Below are 15,631 nucleotides of genomic sequence, written 5' to 3'. Positions count from 1 at the left end.
GTTTTTGTCTTGTGAGTTGTGAATATTATAGATATTGTTCATTATCCCATGTTTTGCTTTCTTAGCTTTTGCTTTTGAAATTTTAGTCAGATGTGAACGTTTAATAAATAAAAAAGTGCAAAATGTTTGAAATGTGGGCAAAAAAAGAGAAAATGTGTGTTTGTGTAAAAAAAACACTGACACCATTATACACAGTAGATAAAGCTCACTGTAAAGCCACACTTGCCATGAAACAAGACATTTATGTTCTCCACAGGATTAATTCTAATAACTCTACCTGATCCCATGACTTTTCAGCTAGCGCCACCAGCAGGTCAAATATATATTCTTGAAAGGGAGAGTTTGGAGGGAATGCTATAACCTGAAAGGCAAGGGTCCCTTGACAGACAGACGCAGCCAAAGGCGTCACTAAGAAACTTTTCTGTAACCTCTAGCTTATGTCTTCTTGTACTGTAAGAAGGTAATCAGTGAGACGGTGTAGTCCCTCATTCGTCCAGGAGTGTTCTATCGTAGAAAAGGTTTCAGTCGTAGTCATCTGGACACTGTTCCCATCCGGAAGTCATTCTCAATTGTGAAAAAATTGGACGGGAACTGTGTTCCGTGAACTGTGTTGTAATGTCCGAATTACACCCAGCTTGTGCTGTAGTGGATGGTGTGAGTCAAAGAGCAGGTATTGATCCGTATGTGTTGGTTTCCTGTACACTTCTATCTGGAGCTTTCCGTCCTCTCCTCTGAGAGTAGAACAATCAAGAAAGGCCAAGCGGTTCTCTTTTGCATCCTCACGCGTAAACTTGATGTTGGGGTCCATCGTATTAATATGCTCTGAGAACGCTTCCAAGTCTTGTTTCTTGATTTTCACAAAGGTGTCATCCACGTAACGGTACCAATGACTTGGTGGTGTGCCCAGGAACGAGGATAATGCCTTCTTCTCAAACTGTTCCATGTACAGGTTGGCCACACCCATAGCACAGCCGTGAATCTGTCTGTAGAAGTGTCCCCGGAATTGGAAGTAGGTTGTGTTGAGACAGATGTCTAATAGTTTACATATGTGTTCAGGTGTAAGCTTGGTCCTTTGCTGCAAGGTGGAGTCCTCCTGCAGTCTTCTCATCACCGCTGTCACTGCTTCTGAGGTTGGGATGCAAGTGAACAAGGACACTACATCATAAGAAACTATAACGTCATCTGGGTCCAACTGGAGATGTTTCACTTTGTCCACAAATTTCTGTGTGTTTTCCACATGATGTACTGTGTTCCCCACCAACGGAGCCAAGATTGTAGTCAAATGTTTGGCTATGTTGTATGTGATGGAATCTGTGCTGCAAACGATGGGTCTGAGTGGAACATTCTCTTTGTGAATTTTGGGAAGGCCATAGATGCAGGGAATGGCTTCCCCAGGGTATAGTCTGTAGTACAGAGGCCTGTCTATCACCTCCTCCTTCTCAAACTTCTGTAGACAGTCTATAACCTTCTTCTTGTAGCCATTGGTTGGATCTCTTTTAAGTTTTTGATATGTGGTTGTGTCTTCAAGAAGGTTGTTGACCTTGGTTTCATAATCGGCTGTGTTCAGAATCACAGTGCAGTGACCCTTGTCTGCTGGTAGAATGTTTATGCTGTGATCCTTCTGCAGTGCTGAGAGTGCCCTCCTCTCTTCGGATGTAATGTTGGAAGGAGGTGGTCTGGCACTCTTTAATGTTGCAGTGACACGTAGCCTCAGGTCTGCAGCCTCTGCTTCAGTCATGTTGTTCTTCCTAATGGCTGTTTCTGTGGCTGTGATGTAGTCCACTGTAGGGATGTGGTTGGATGTAACTGAAAAGTTGAGCTCTTTGGAGAGCACATCTTTTTCTGCCTGTGTCAGGATGCGGTCTGATAAGTTTTTGATCCAATTGTTTCTGTTAATACATGTCTCCCTTTGTTCAGTCCCTGATCTCCTGTTGTGCTGGTCCTTTCCTAGATTCCTCTTATTCAAAAGGATGTTGAATTTATTAATTTGCCGCTCCTTGCTCTTCCTATGTTGTGCACCCTGTGCTACCTGTGTAAAGTCCATCACTCTCTTGAGGATTTCTTCTGGGACAATGCTTGTTAACTTCTTCTGCAAAAATTCTATTCTGTTCTTCAAATTGTCTATTCTTAAGTTGTTTTCCCTGATCACTGATTCACTAAGCATCTGGGTCAGGTTTCTTCTCCAAATCTCCTCTGCTCTGTGTCCTTTTACTGGTGGTTTAATTACAACACAGAGCCAAAGAAGTGCCCACAGGCTCAGAGGGTAAGAAGAAAGAGGCAAGGCATGTCCAGAATGCACTCGCAGCCTGTGGTTATCCTACTTATCCTTACAGCACGATGTTCCTGTCTTCTTTAAACCAAGCAGAACGGTACATAGGCAAAACCAAACAGCCACTTCACAAAAGACTTTATCAGCACAGACGACACGCTAACTCAGGATTACAGAGCGCCGTGCATTTGCATTTAAAAGCTACAAACCGCACATTTGAAGACAGCGAGGTGAAGATTCTTAGTAGAGAGAAGAGTTGGTTTGAACGGGGCGTCAAGGAAGCCATTTTTGTGAAAAAAGAGAACCCCTCTTTGAACAGAAATGGTGGTCTGAGATTTAATCTGCCCAAAGTCTATCAGAGTGTATTATCACCTTGGTCACGCCTATCACATGCTAATCAGGCACTTAACAGTGATGAAGTAGATGCAGCCAGAGAACAATAGGCCTGATTACTGATTACTGGGCCATCTTGAAACTATTAGGTCAGTTTCAGGTGTAACTAGCTATTAACAGATACTCAGGCAGATTCCCTCCTGAGGGCAGGGCTTATGTAACTCAGAGTAGCTTAAATTTCCAGTTCCCGTCCAATTTTTTCACAATTGAGAATGACTTCCGGATGGGAGCCGAAACGTCTTGATTCTGAAAACAGTGTCCAGATGACTACGACTGAAACCTTTTCTACGATAAAGGTAATCAGTGAAGAAGCACATAACACAACTGTTGAAAAATTAGTAAAGCTGTCTGCAGCAAAGGAAAAAACTAATCAACTTGCTGTGTTTCTGTATTCTTTCACCTCTATTTAGTACCCTAACACTATGTTATCAGTGCAAAAACTTTTAAATGTTACAATGATGATTGTGAGAGAAACAAACTCAATTAAGACTTGGAGGGCCAATTAATAGATTCGATAAATGAATCAGTCATGAAGTTGAATTAAATAATCTGTGTCCCTGTGTCACAGTTGTTCAGGGTCAGTTGCAGGGGTCTCATTGTGACAGATACCATGTGACAAGCTTTCACATTGGATCAATCATTGTAAAAGTATATATGATGGGAAATCTAAATTCAATTGACAAAAGGGTCAGGGGTAGGCCCAAGCAGGTTGAAGTCACATACTGACCAATAAGTAGTAGCTTGACTTCTGTGGGAAAATGCCAAATCGACATCTTCAATAATTGCATGATTTTGTTAATAAGTTTATTATCAGTTCTGACCGAGAAGTATTGTCCTCTGTGGGAAAATGTAAAATGCATAGATTCTTTTAATCTTTTGTAAGAAGTTTCTTATAAAGTCTCCATGGCCAAGAGCAGGGTAGTTTGGACGCAGAACTGCTGCCATGGCACACAGTGGGCTACACTGTTCTTTATCCATTGTTTTTATGTTTGAATCCAATGTTTTATGTTTTCATCTTGGTTCAAAAATGCGTTGCTCTTACAGAAGCAGATTTATCGCACAGACAAATTTCCACAGTTCCACAACAAATTACCCAAGTCTGACTATGGTGAATACATTTTTTAATCAGTTTGTATTCAGGTTGTAAATCCCTGTCAAATCTTATCTTTAATCAGTTTTTATTCAGGTTGTAAACCCCCTTCATTTCAAAGACTTTATGGATGCTTTGGAACAGTACATCCATTCTGAAATAACACTTCAGGAACAAAGAGCTCCAGCACCACCGGCTCCGGTCAACTCTGTGGCTCCTTAATTCAGAGAGGACAAGAAATCAGAATCAGAAATACTTTATTGATCCCCAAGGGGAAACTTTTTAAATCCCCCGGTTGCGGTACGAAAATGGCTCCAGAGAAGCCAAGGTAAACCCCAGCAGCGACAGAGACAGTCCAGCAGCAGCAGTGGTTCAGAGTCTTCTTCAGAGAGTTTAGGCCTACGCCATTCCGGCTGAAATCCTTCAGTAGTAAGTCTTTAAAAATGTTTTACCCGACCATGCACTAAGAAGAATGTAGTATATCAACGTATTTTTACCCGTTGTTCAATGTACACAAAAATAACTCTTTCTTAAGTAAAAACCTTGTCTTTACACTCATTCAATGATGTGACCTTTGATTAAATATTAAGCCCCCCGGATCCTCCCTCCATCCCTCCGGAAGTGCGTGGCATTATGCGTGGACCAATGAGCATGAAGCAGGCATGGTTAGCAGGAGTCAATGGGAGTAAAGTAGGCGTGGGAATGAAAAAACCCTGTAAATAAAATAATATGATTAAATAATTCAATCATTTAAGTGAAATCAATAGTATCAAAAGTATAAAAATAATTAGCAAATTTACCATCTGTAAAATCTAATCTTTCAGGAGAAAAAGACACGTCCTTCTCTGTTGTCTGTCTGATGCAGAGTGAGGTGTGAATGAATTTGAAAGATGTAGGAGGGTAGGCGGCGTTTGCGTGAACCAATGGGAGGGTTAGCCAATGGGAAAATAGGTTAGGAGGAGCTTGCATGAGGCAATGATTTTGTGAAAATGTGAACTAAAAAATAAAATTATTAAAGTTTTGAAGCTGAATAAATGTCCGTATATCGGTTGATGAATGTCAACAATGCGGCATCTCTTACAGCTCCTGAGCAGACTGATCTGTGGTTAGCAATAGCCTGCATGAGCAGCATCTCTTGCAGCTCCTGTGCAGACTGTGTGAAGGCAGTTTGAAATTGGTGGGTGAAACTCCTCACACAGGGTAAATAAAAAACACATGCATGCCCATGGCATTTCTCAATGATCTATACATCCTGTGTCCCTAAAAGGATCAAAGTTTGCTGCTCTTTCTGAAGGTACATTGTGTGAAGACTGAGGAATGTCTCTTTTATGGCCTTAAGGCATACTGAATGCGTGTCAGCCAGACAACACTTTCATACACACTTTGTACAAAATAAATTACCCATAAAATCTGGAATCTGGGGACCTTTACTCACTTTTATGTTGAAAAAGATTATACTTTAAAGTTTCACAATATCATAAGGGGAAATTACAATTAGTGTCTTTAACACAGAGCCAGATGTCAAATGTACTTGAAGTTACTGTGTGAAGCTCCGTGTGTGAGATCTATATAATAAACATCACAAATGATGAGAAAAAGAAGTAAAAGAAATGTTAAATCTCAGAGGCTAATCTCTGCACCAAGCACACACACACACACACACAGGAACCAGAGAAGGTCAAGAGGTCAACCATTGTTTTCACACAGGACCTTATAAAGACAGGAGTACCTAATGACGTAGACAGATATCAAAGTGAGACGCAGAGACTTCTGACATCTGACAATGGAAAATGGCTCAAGCAACTGGTAAATTACCAATATCTTTAAAATTATATTTTATGCGTTTAAACCTTTAGGCAGAAACATAGGGAGTTTTTTCATTCTTTGCAGTAACTCTAAACGAAGGGCTGAACCTTCAAGCAGAGGAGTCTGGTAAGTATAGGTCTACATTATGTATTTTTGAAACAGAAATATTAAAAGACTTTTATTTCCTACCGTGATTATAAATTACATCTTTCAGAGTCATCAACTGAAACCTCAACATCTGAGACCTCATCTGATACTGACTCCTCATCTGTGCTTTCAGAGGATGTGGTATTACCCGGTGAGTTACTACATTTTTTTTTACCGGTTTGTTCTTTCTTTTCTTTTTTTTAATTACTTAAAACTTATACACACTATTTATTAAAAACTTTTTTTCTCATGCTAGATCTGTGGGGTGGTTTGGACCAATATTTCCAAGAAGAGCTATCGCCATCATCACAGCCACAGGATGACACAACCGGGCATGCCTCAGGCGGTCAAAACATTAAACATTCTCTAGAGGAAGAGATCCGGGGGATGTGATACCACATCAATATTTTGATGAACAACCACCATTTCACCAGGAGCCTGCCTCAACTACTAATCAACCGCTGATGGTTGTGGAGAGGTCTAGGCCTCAACCAGCAGACAGAGATCCAGGATTCTCATTAGGTCACAACCACAGGAAAACCAGTTCCAGTTCTGAGAATCCACACCTGAGATCCCATAGGGCTTCCAGCGAAGGATTTCCATCAGCACGCTGTAAGTCCATTTGCTTTTTAAACTGTTTTACAGTGCATTGTGAAATGATTCAATCACGGCGTATAAATGTAATAATTACCTAGCAGGGAACACAATGTACCTTCCTTTTCTCTCATTTTACATCATAAGCAAACACGGAAGGTTTTGTATGTGTGAAATTAAATAGGTTGTGCTTTAAAATGTAATTTTCTACAAAGCTGAGTCTCATAAGGTATATTTGACCATCTGTTGTTATAAGCTATTATTGGTGTTGGTTTGAGTTATAGTGTTTCTCATAAGTATTATCTTGGTGTTTTTTAATATAGGAATAAGCTGCTATAAATATGAAATTCTAGGGTTTTTGTATTTGCTATTCTCATCAGTCTCTCTAAAAAACAGCTGTTTTTGGTCCTTACCCTTGTCTTCACAACAAGTTGTGACACACACACACACACACACACAAACTCACACACACACACACACGCAGGGAACACACACAAACACACACATGCAATCTGGCTGTCTGTTTACATAACAACCTTAAGGGGGCTGTTGTGTTTATGAGATCTGCCCACATGAAGTTAATGTTTTCTTTTTTGTTTCTCTCTTTCTTTTTTGTCTCCAGCAAACAGACCCAGGTCCAGACCATCCAGGTGCCCTCAGTGTTGCAGAACTACATGCCAGCAATTGGATCTGATGTCTAGAGCCTTTTGGCTCATCTGTCAGAAGTTAGGTGTACACAGTGACAATTTGTAAACTGTTTCAGACGGTGATTTTTATCATGTGGATAAATTGCAATGATGTTGACTTAAGGTTTTTTAATAGCGTTTTATTTTTATTAGGTCATGGATCAGTACACTAGTAGCTATTGAATTGTTGGAGAGTTTAGCAGACTCAGGCGGATGCGTGAGACCAGACGATCAGACCGCTGTATCCTTTAGCGACATCCCAAAATTTTACACTGCGTTGGACTGTAAAATTGTAGTGTTTAACAGAACCGAGGATGACAGGGCTCTCCGCAAATTCTTGACAGATAGCCCAAAACAGAGTAAAACCCTGATTTTGTTTCTCTTCCAAAATCACTACTATGCGATTAAAAATCTCAAAGTCTTTCTAGGTTCGCCTTATGTTTGTGAGCACTGCTTTACAGGTTTTAACAGTGTTAGGCCATACTTGTGACGCTCGTTGCATCGTATGCTTTGACCCTGGTTGTAAACAGAGACCATGTCAACCTGTTGTGTGTGACCAATGCAACAGAACGTGTCGCTCACCTTTCTGTTTAACCAAACACAAAGAACCTACAGAGAGATCGAGAGGTCAAACATATGCCAGCGCTTGTGCCTTGTACAAAAAATGTACCAAATGTGCAAGGCTGTACTACTGTGCTATGAACGGTAATGGTAAAAAGTGTCAGACTGCGAAATGTAAAATTTGATCTCTGACTCTGAAACAGAGGTTCATCAGTGCTGAATGAAAAAGTGGTGTTTTATGATTTTGAAGCCTACATCAACGTCACGTTCCATTTTTAGTGTGTACACGAACCTTAGATGGTAAAACATGGAGCTCTCAAAGAGTTTCTACTGCATTTCAGACAACCTTTGTACAAAAATGCAGTGTTTATAGCACACAATGCCCTCTTTGATTATGCAAGGGTCAAAAGTAATTTGTGTCAATTACAAACAAAGATACATTGACTCTTTATCCTTTTCAACAATGTGTTTAGCTAATTTTCCGAAAGCGCTTGGTTTCAGTGATAAAATAAAGGGGTACTTTCCTCACGGTTTCAGCTCAGAGGGCCATTTGAGTTATACAGGTGAGTACCCTCCCCCTCAGTCTTACGGTATTGAGACCATGACAACGGAGCAACTAACAGACTTTTACTGTTGGTACGCGACGGTGCGGCACGGCACATTCAACTTCATGAAAGGGGCACGCCTCTATTGTCAAAATGATGTAGACATTCTCGCTGAGGGTTGCACGCTGTTCAGAAAACAGTATATCGATGAAACTGCCGTCGATCCCTTCAGCCGTGCGACCATCGCGTCGGCATGCATGAAGGTGTTTCTGACAAACTTTCTACCACCGAAAACTTTAGCAATCCCCTCTCCGGACGACTACAGGCGTCAGTTCAAAACATTTTCAAACGCTGGTATCTAGTGGTTAGAGTGGTTGTCACACACACATGACATCCCTATCCAACATGCTTTAAATAAGGGGGAAAAACAGCTGGGGCGATTCTTTGTAGACGGGTATGCTGAAATCTCTGGGGTGAAATATGTCTATAAGTTTCTAGGATGTTTCTATCACGGTTGTTCAATTTGCTATCAAGCGCACAACACCTGTCCTCTGACAGGCCGTCCCTTCGGAGAGTTGAATTACGTGAGTTAGAAGCCGCGCACAAGGTAAAACTCATCATCATGCGTGAGCATACGTGGAGGATGTTGAAGAAATCTCATCAGGGGTTGAAGGAGTTTCTCAAAACCGCTGCGTCGAACGAGACAATCTCTTATGTAGATATGACATCTCTCTATCCTTACTTCCCCTATCCTCTCAGACACCCTGAAATAATCTATAAAGATTTTCAAGAACCTCAAAGCTACTTTGGGCTAATCAGGGCAAGGGTCTACCCGCCGAGAGAGTTGTACTTTCCAGTCCTGCCCTATAGAACGACAGGAGTTAAGCTTGTGTTTACCCTTTGTCGAGCATGCGCCGAGCTCAATTTGCAGGAGGCTCCGTGTCAGCATAGCGATGATGACAGGGTGTTGACCGGTGTCTGGTTCACTCCTGAATTTAACAAGGCTTTGGAGATGGGCTATTGGATAGCTGAAATAACCGAGGTATGGCACTTTGATAGATTCTATATTTGTCGACTATATGCACACTTTTCTGAAAGGTAAACAGGAAGCTTCGGGTTACCCATCCGATGCTGCAGATCAGGAAAGCAGAGAAAAGTACATCAGCGACTATCATGCAAACCAAGGGATTTTGCTGGAGGCTGATAAAATCAGACCAAACCCTACTAAAAGGCAAGTGTCTAAATTATGTCTGAACTCCTTTTGGGGTAAGTTCGCGCAGAGAAGCAACCAAACAAGCCAAACCACAAACCAAACTAGTCACAGACCCAGAAGACCCTCATTAACCTCATGTTTTCTGAAAAATATAGTCAAGTACTTCTCCTTTATCAATGACAAAGTGGCTTTGGTTCAGTGGTCTTACGGAGACCGTTGTATCCCGCTACCAAACAAGGTAGATAACGTTTTTATAGCCGCTTTCACCACAGCCTACCGGTGTCTGACTTTGTACAGGTATTTGGAACAGCTGCAAGACAGAGTCCTTTACTGCGATACAGACAGCCTCATCTATGTCACAAAAGAGGGCGAGACGCTGCTCAAGCTGGGTAATTACCTGGGAGATTTGACGGACGAGTTAGGGGGAGATAGCATCAAAGAATTTGTGGCTGCAGGTCCAAAAAGTTATGCTTACCAAACTCGAAACAACAAGGTTGTTTTACGCTTAAAAGGCATTACGCAGATGCACCAATGCTGTGAAATTGTCAACTTTGATAGCGTCAAAGATCTGGTTCAGGATTATGTGCAAAACTCTGACGAGAGGGGGGTCATTGAAATCCCTCAACACAGTATTGTGCGAGATAGGAAAGGCTTCATTCTAAAAAACACATCATTCCAAAAAAAGTGTTGTATATGATAAGAGACGGCTGCCGAGTCTAGGACATACATTGCCTTTTGGTTATTGAGGAGAAAATGTTTCATCCGAAGAAATTGATTTTGACCCCAGACTGAAAGTGCCTTTTTCTTGTCTGGTCACAGGACCAAGTGGCTGTGGCAGGACTTATTTTGTAAAGTCTGTTTTGGAAAACTATAATCATGTGATGATATACTGCCTGATAACATTGTATGGATTTTTACATCGTTTCAACCATTGTATGCTGAACTGCAAAAGAAGAATAAAAAGATAAAATTTGTTGAGGGCCTGCCTCCTTCTTTTGATGATGAAAAGCTGTTTCCCTCTGATCAAAATCATTTGATTATTTTGGACAATGTCATTTTTCAGGCCTCTGACCATCCCGATGTAGTTCAAATCTTTACACAATACAGACATCACAAGAACCGTCATGATGCTGACTCAAAATCTTTTCCATCATGGTAAACACAGCCGCACCATCAGTTTAAACAGTAATTATCTGGTACTGTTTAAAAACCCTCGAGACAGATTACAGATGAATATATTGGCTCAACAAATGTTTCCCGGACAAAAAGCCTTTTTATTCGAAAGTTTTGAAGATGCTACCAAAGATCCTCACGGGTATTTAATCATCAATCTCACACCCAGCTGCCCAGAACAATACAGACTAAGGACGGGAATACTCCCCCATCAGTGGCCCGTCGTCTATCTACCTAAATCCAAGTCCTGATTCAGCATGTCGGCGCGTTTAAAAAGAAACGCGCCTTTACTACGCGCTATATGTCACGCCACACCTCGGAAACGTAAAGATATTCTCAACCATTGTTCATCTGACATTCTGCAGTCTCTGTGCGAGCTCTCCTTAAACCTCTTAAAAGGAAACATTCCCCTGACCTTGGCTCAATAAAAAAAACTCAGAAAACAAAAGAAAATTATCAGGTTGCTGGCCAATAAAAAAAAAACAGTCTAAAAACCAAACACCAGGCCCTGAGAAAACAGTCTGGAGGTTTTCTTTTACCTTTGCTGTCAGCGGTGGTGCCGATGTATGGAGAGCTGCTAGGAGGGCTTATTAGAAGATAAATCATGAGTCAAAAGATGTTTTTGATTTCGCCACAACAGCTAAACCGTCTGAGTCAGTCGGTAGCTTCTGCTCCCAGTGCTGGGGAAACGATGAGACGTACGGCAGAAAATAATTTGGATGTAAAAATGAGGAATGTGTTAAATGAAAAGGGTTTGAACGCCCACGATAAAATTAAAAAATACAACGCTCTGCTGCAAAGATACCTAGCATTACTCAAACAAGATGAGAAAGATGACCAACGTATCACTTTGACTCTAACCCAAGAATCTGGGGAACAAGAATTTGGGGAACAAGAAAATCAGCGAGAAGAGAAACAAGTAACGTTGGATGAAACTGCTAGCGAGGTGCTGCAAAACCTACCTGTTCGCTACCATAACATGCAGAGTACGTTATGAAGAAATTAACCAAGAGCGGATGGGCTCCCTCTGGAGAGTTTGTCCATAAAGGAGAGACTGTGAAAGACTCACACCTACTAGACCTGTTTAAAAATCCATGCATAAAAAAGCCAGAGAACCCAAGGGATGGTTGGGGTTTCTAAATACTTTACGGGAGCTCAACATCCCTTCATCCTTGATGAGTAACCCCCGTGCTTGCGAGCAATATCATAAACTTCAAAAGGGAGGACCGCATTGGGATGACGATGATGAGGGGTCACTCCTAGCGTTGAGGAAGGGGAAAAAACAAACGCCCTTAGCACCGTGTTGGGACGATGAGATGGAAACATCACCTCCGCCATTAAGATCAGGAAAACGAAAGAAACATATACCTTTATCCCCTAGCTGGCTTTATTTGAAAAAATAATAAATCAAATGAATTTTGCCATCTCCAGACCCATCTTTATTTATAAGTTGTAACAATCTTTAAACATTTGTAAAGAACAGACGGTGTGGTGAAAAGATCCGGCTCTTTGCAACCTCATACAACACATGATATTTCTTCACAAATTTTGATACCATAGCATAATTTTTCATCACATCATCTTGATACAAAGACAGCACATTTTCAAAAGATAGACCGCAGGCTCTGTGGCATAAATAATAAACACAATGCTGACCGCACACCGTAGACAGAACATGTTGAAGCTGACGGTTGTGGTATAAAATAGATTCACAACGGTTTTCTAAAAATTGCAAGATGCTTTTAGGGTAATGTGAAAAATCTGCTGAGAATCCGAAAGAATCAAAAAAGCTGCCTTTTTTGCCTTCCTCAAGAGTGAGGGCCAACCAGTGCTCTCCTGGTTCATGTGCAGGGTGTGTGTTGATGATAAAAAAGGCTGGAAGTCTAAAGGACTGACGCCGTAAAGGTAACTGATCCAAACAACGAGGCCCCCAGTATTTTTAAACAGAAAGTGCTGGCGGCGGTGCCCATGAAACAGAAGGCGTCATTAGTGCTGGTCAGCTTAATTCTCAAATCCACAGAGTTCAAGAGAAGCCTCTGGCAGAAAAATATGTCTGCGTGAAGAGGACCTAGCAGGTGAGATTCCGAGGTGAACCGAGCTCTCTGATTTAACCCCCTGTTTTGACCGTTATTTGGTACTATAGAGTCCATAGCACCGGCCGTGTCTTTGTAAAATAACCCGGAAGTGAACTGACTTTTTAGCGTATCGTCTGAATAGTTGAGGAGGGTATCATTCAGATCCATGTATTTTCCCCCATCTCCAGGGATAAAAAATTCAATAGGACCTCCGTCGGCTGACAAAGGCGGAACTTCTGTGTAGAGCTTTTCATTGATAGACAGTTGCGTCATGGTTGCTGAAAATAAATCCAACTCACCCATAGTGCATTTGGCCGATTTGTGATGTAAAAGCGCCATATTTGTTTTCTAAAATGTACCTCCGAAGCTCACAACAACATGCTTTCCTTTGGACTTACTTCTCCCTACTGATTTTATCTTTTTTGACCTACGCTCTTTTACTTGCTGCCCGGGAGGTCTCTTCCTCAGTCTACTTGCTAAAACCATCATACCGTTGGATCCTTCTTGAGCCCCGTCTTACAATCGACCCCCTATTCTAATAACCGCGTGGCTTATCACCTCCGAGGCAATGTATTTTGCGGCTGATTTAAGATGAGGCTTAGCAATGGCAAATCCTTTTTTCACCAAAGGCGATACAAAACGAAATATTTTAGAAAAAAACGAACCAATTCCTCTCCCGTACATAACAGGCGCCCCGTAAAAACCAGGGAGAGCGCCCCCTACTTGATTTTCATGATAACTCACAAAACGATGAGGATCGAGTCTCTGATGCATAATTTTTTTGTCACAGAGGAATTTTTTGGAAGGTCTAAAATGGAGTGAATGTTTTCTATGTGTCGCTTGACCACCGGTTCGGTAGCAGGGTGGGTTAAAATACTGCGTGATGATATCCCTGTATGTCCCTTCTATAGCGATCGTTCTCAAGAGCGGAGCATGAGCATCACCAACCAGTTGATGTCCTACCACATCACTATAACAATACATGTGATAAAATCCTCCCTTTATATCAGCCGGATAGGTAGCCAACTTTTGATTGAAAATAAGCCATTCTCCCGGCTTAAGCCCTAACATGTAAACCAGAGGGGGGTAAACTCGTAGATGATATTGACCTCCTGCCTGAAAATCAAATCTCTTTTGAATGGAGCTAAACGCCAAATAAATATCGGAGTCAATTTTTGCGGGTGAACACCTCGCTCTTTGATGCATCATCTTTGGGTTTATTCCTCCATTCAAAATAAGCATCCTCACTAGAAATGTTATACCAGGTGTGGGGGTATGAAATCTCTGTCTATGTCTCTGGCATTTGTTTTTTACCCCTGACAACACGTTCGTCCAGAATTTCTTCAACTTGAAACGCTTTGTCTTTACCAACCTTGACTTTTTGCAACTCTGCTTCGTAAAACGAGCCTTGGATAGGTTCTCCATCATAATCTTTCAGTTTGTACACAGGGGGTTGGCGAGGTATACGTTCGGTTACTGTGAACAATTCATCGGTATAACTCTGTTGATATTTTTTATCAAACACTCCTCTCAGTTTGGATATTCTCACCAAATCTCCCTCCTTAAAAATTTTTAATTAGTTTTTGTCGCGTATGGGAAATGTTCCGTACAGGTTTTCAAACACTGGAGAGACTTTTTCTGACGTCAGCTGCATAGGTGTCATTTTTATACTTTTATGATAACTGTTATTGTAGCTGTCAAGCAATTCCTATAAGACGTCCACGTACCTACGGCTGTTTGTAGCCGTAAAATACCCCCACATTCGTGTTTTCAACGTACGGTTAAATCTTTCAATAACAGATGCTTTCAGTTCACTGGCAGTTGCAAAATGATTAATTCCTCGTTTCTTCATCAACGCCTCAAAGCTTTTGTTAAAGAACTCTTTGCCCGCGTCCGTTTGTAACTTTTCATGGGTCCAGCTTTCTTTTAAAATAGAGTCAAAGGCCTTAGAGACCTTGACCCCTGTTTTTGTCTTCAAAGCTCTGGCATAAGCCCGTTTTGAAAACACATCGATGACCGTGAGTAAATAATTGTACCCATCATTGTGTTCAGTCAAGGGCTGCATATCACAAAGGTCTGCCTGGAACTGATTTAGAGGTTGTGGTACAAACACTATTTCTGACAAAATGTATCCTGGCCCGTTTATGCAGAGTATACAAGTCCTGTTCTGATAAAAAATCTTTGACCCGTTCTACGTTGACTTTTTTCCCCATTTCATCCTGCACGGCTCGGCGTAGTCGTTCCACTTCCCCAGAACTACCGGGATGTGAGGGCTTATAATACACTTTTTTCATGACACGTTTTTCAGCCATGTTTCAGGCTTCCCTCTCTAGGGTTTTTTGAAAAACAACAATGTGACACAAGCTTCTTTAAATCGTTTTATTGACTATAAACACAGCATTTCTCAAAGTACAGGAGGTTAACTTCAACATGTTGATTCCATACATATGGTAAATATCATCGTGCAATGTTCTCACTTAATTCCAGGTATTCAGATACATGTTGTTTTGTACACAATAACTCATAACATCTACCAGTGTAAAGAGTAAACAGATGAGACATTTTCATGCAAGAATCTTTACTCATCTCTTTTATGATTTTACAAAAGGTATCAGACACAGAGCTTTGTTTACTGTTAGCAATGTGTCACTTACTAGCTGATCCATATTTTCAACATTTCAAACAACATCCAAAATCTTTTCTAGTCGTGCGACTTCGTCGCTAAAGTAAAAAACATTGTTATCCACAACATGGATGACTCTGTTTTTAATCACCTGATCTAAAACATTGATTAACTGATTAATGATTACACGTTCCTCTACATAAGTCAATGGTTTTCTGCAGTAATTACCCAATTTTTGAATCACTCAATTCCCTTCCAAAAGTCCACAACATAGTTCATCAGCTCAATCTTTTTCTCGTCTTGACCGATCAGAGCGTCGTACCATCTGCCGGAACCCGAGCTTTTCGTCTCCCAAATGCTGTAGGTTACAATTTTTTCCGGGGCACGCGCTGGTAGAAATTCCTGTTTAACCCGCACAAGCGTTTGCGTCTGTTTGTCTTTTGTCGCAGGTTCCTT

At 41.2% G+C, this 15,631-nt stretch overlaps 1 long non-coding RNA gene across 1 annotated transcript; it reads left to right on the top strand.

Moving 5' to 3' along the window:
• Positions 1-4,549: 4,549 nt before the first annotated feature.
• On the top strand, positions 4,550-10,271 carry LOC122870613. The gene is made up of 3 exons (XR_006376632.1): positions 4,550-5,856; positions 5,962-6,317; positions 6,922-10,271. It is a non-coding gene; the product is annotated as an uncharacterized LOC122870613 (long non-coding RNA).
• The last annotated feature ends 5,360 nt before the right edge of the window (positions 10,272-15,631 follow it).

The sequence above is a fragment of the Siniperca chuatsi genome, linkage group LG22 (genome assembly GCF_020085105.1).
Source record: "Siniperca chuatsi isolate FFG_IHB_CAS linkage group LG22, ASM2008510v1, whole genome shotgun sequence".
In the NCBI taxonomy this organism is placed as follows: Eukaryota; Metazoa; Chordata; class Actinopteri; order Centrarchiformes; family Sinipercidae; genus Siniperca; species Siniperca chuatsi.
This window is presented reverse-complemented; position numbering and strand designations above follow the sequence as displayed.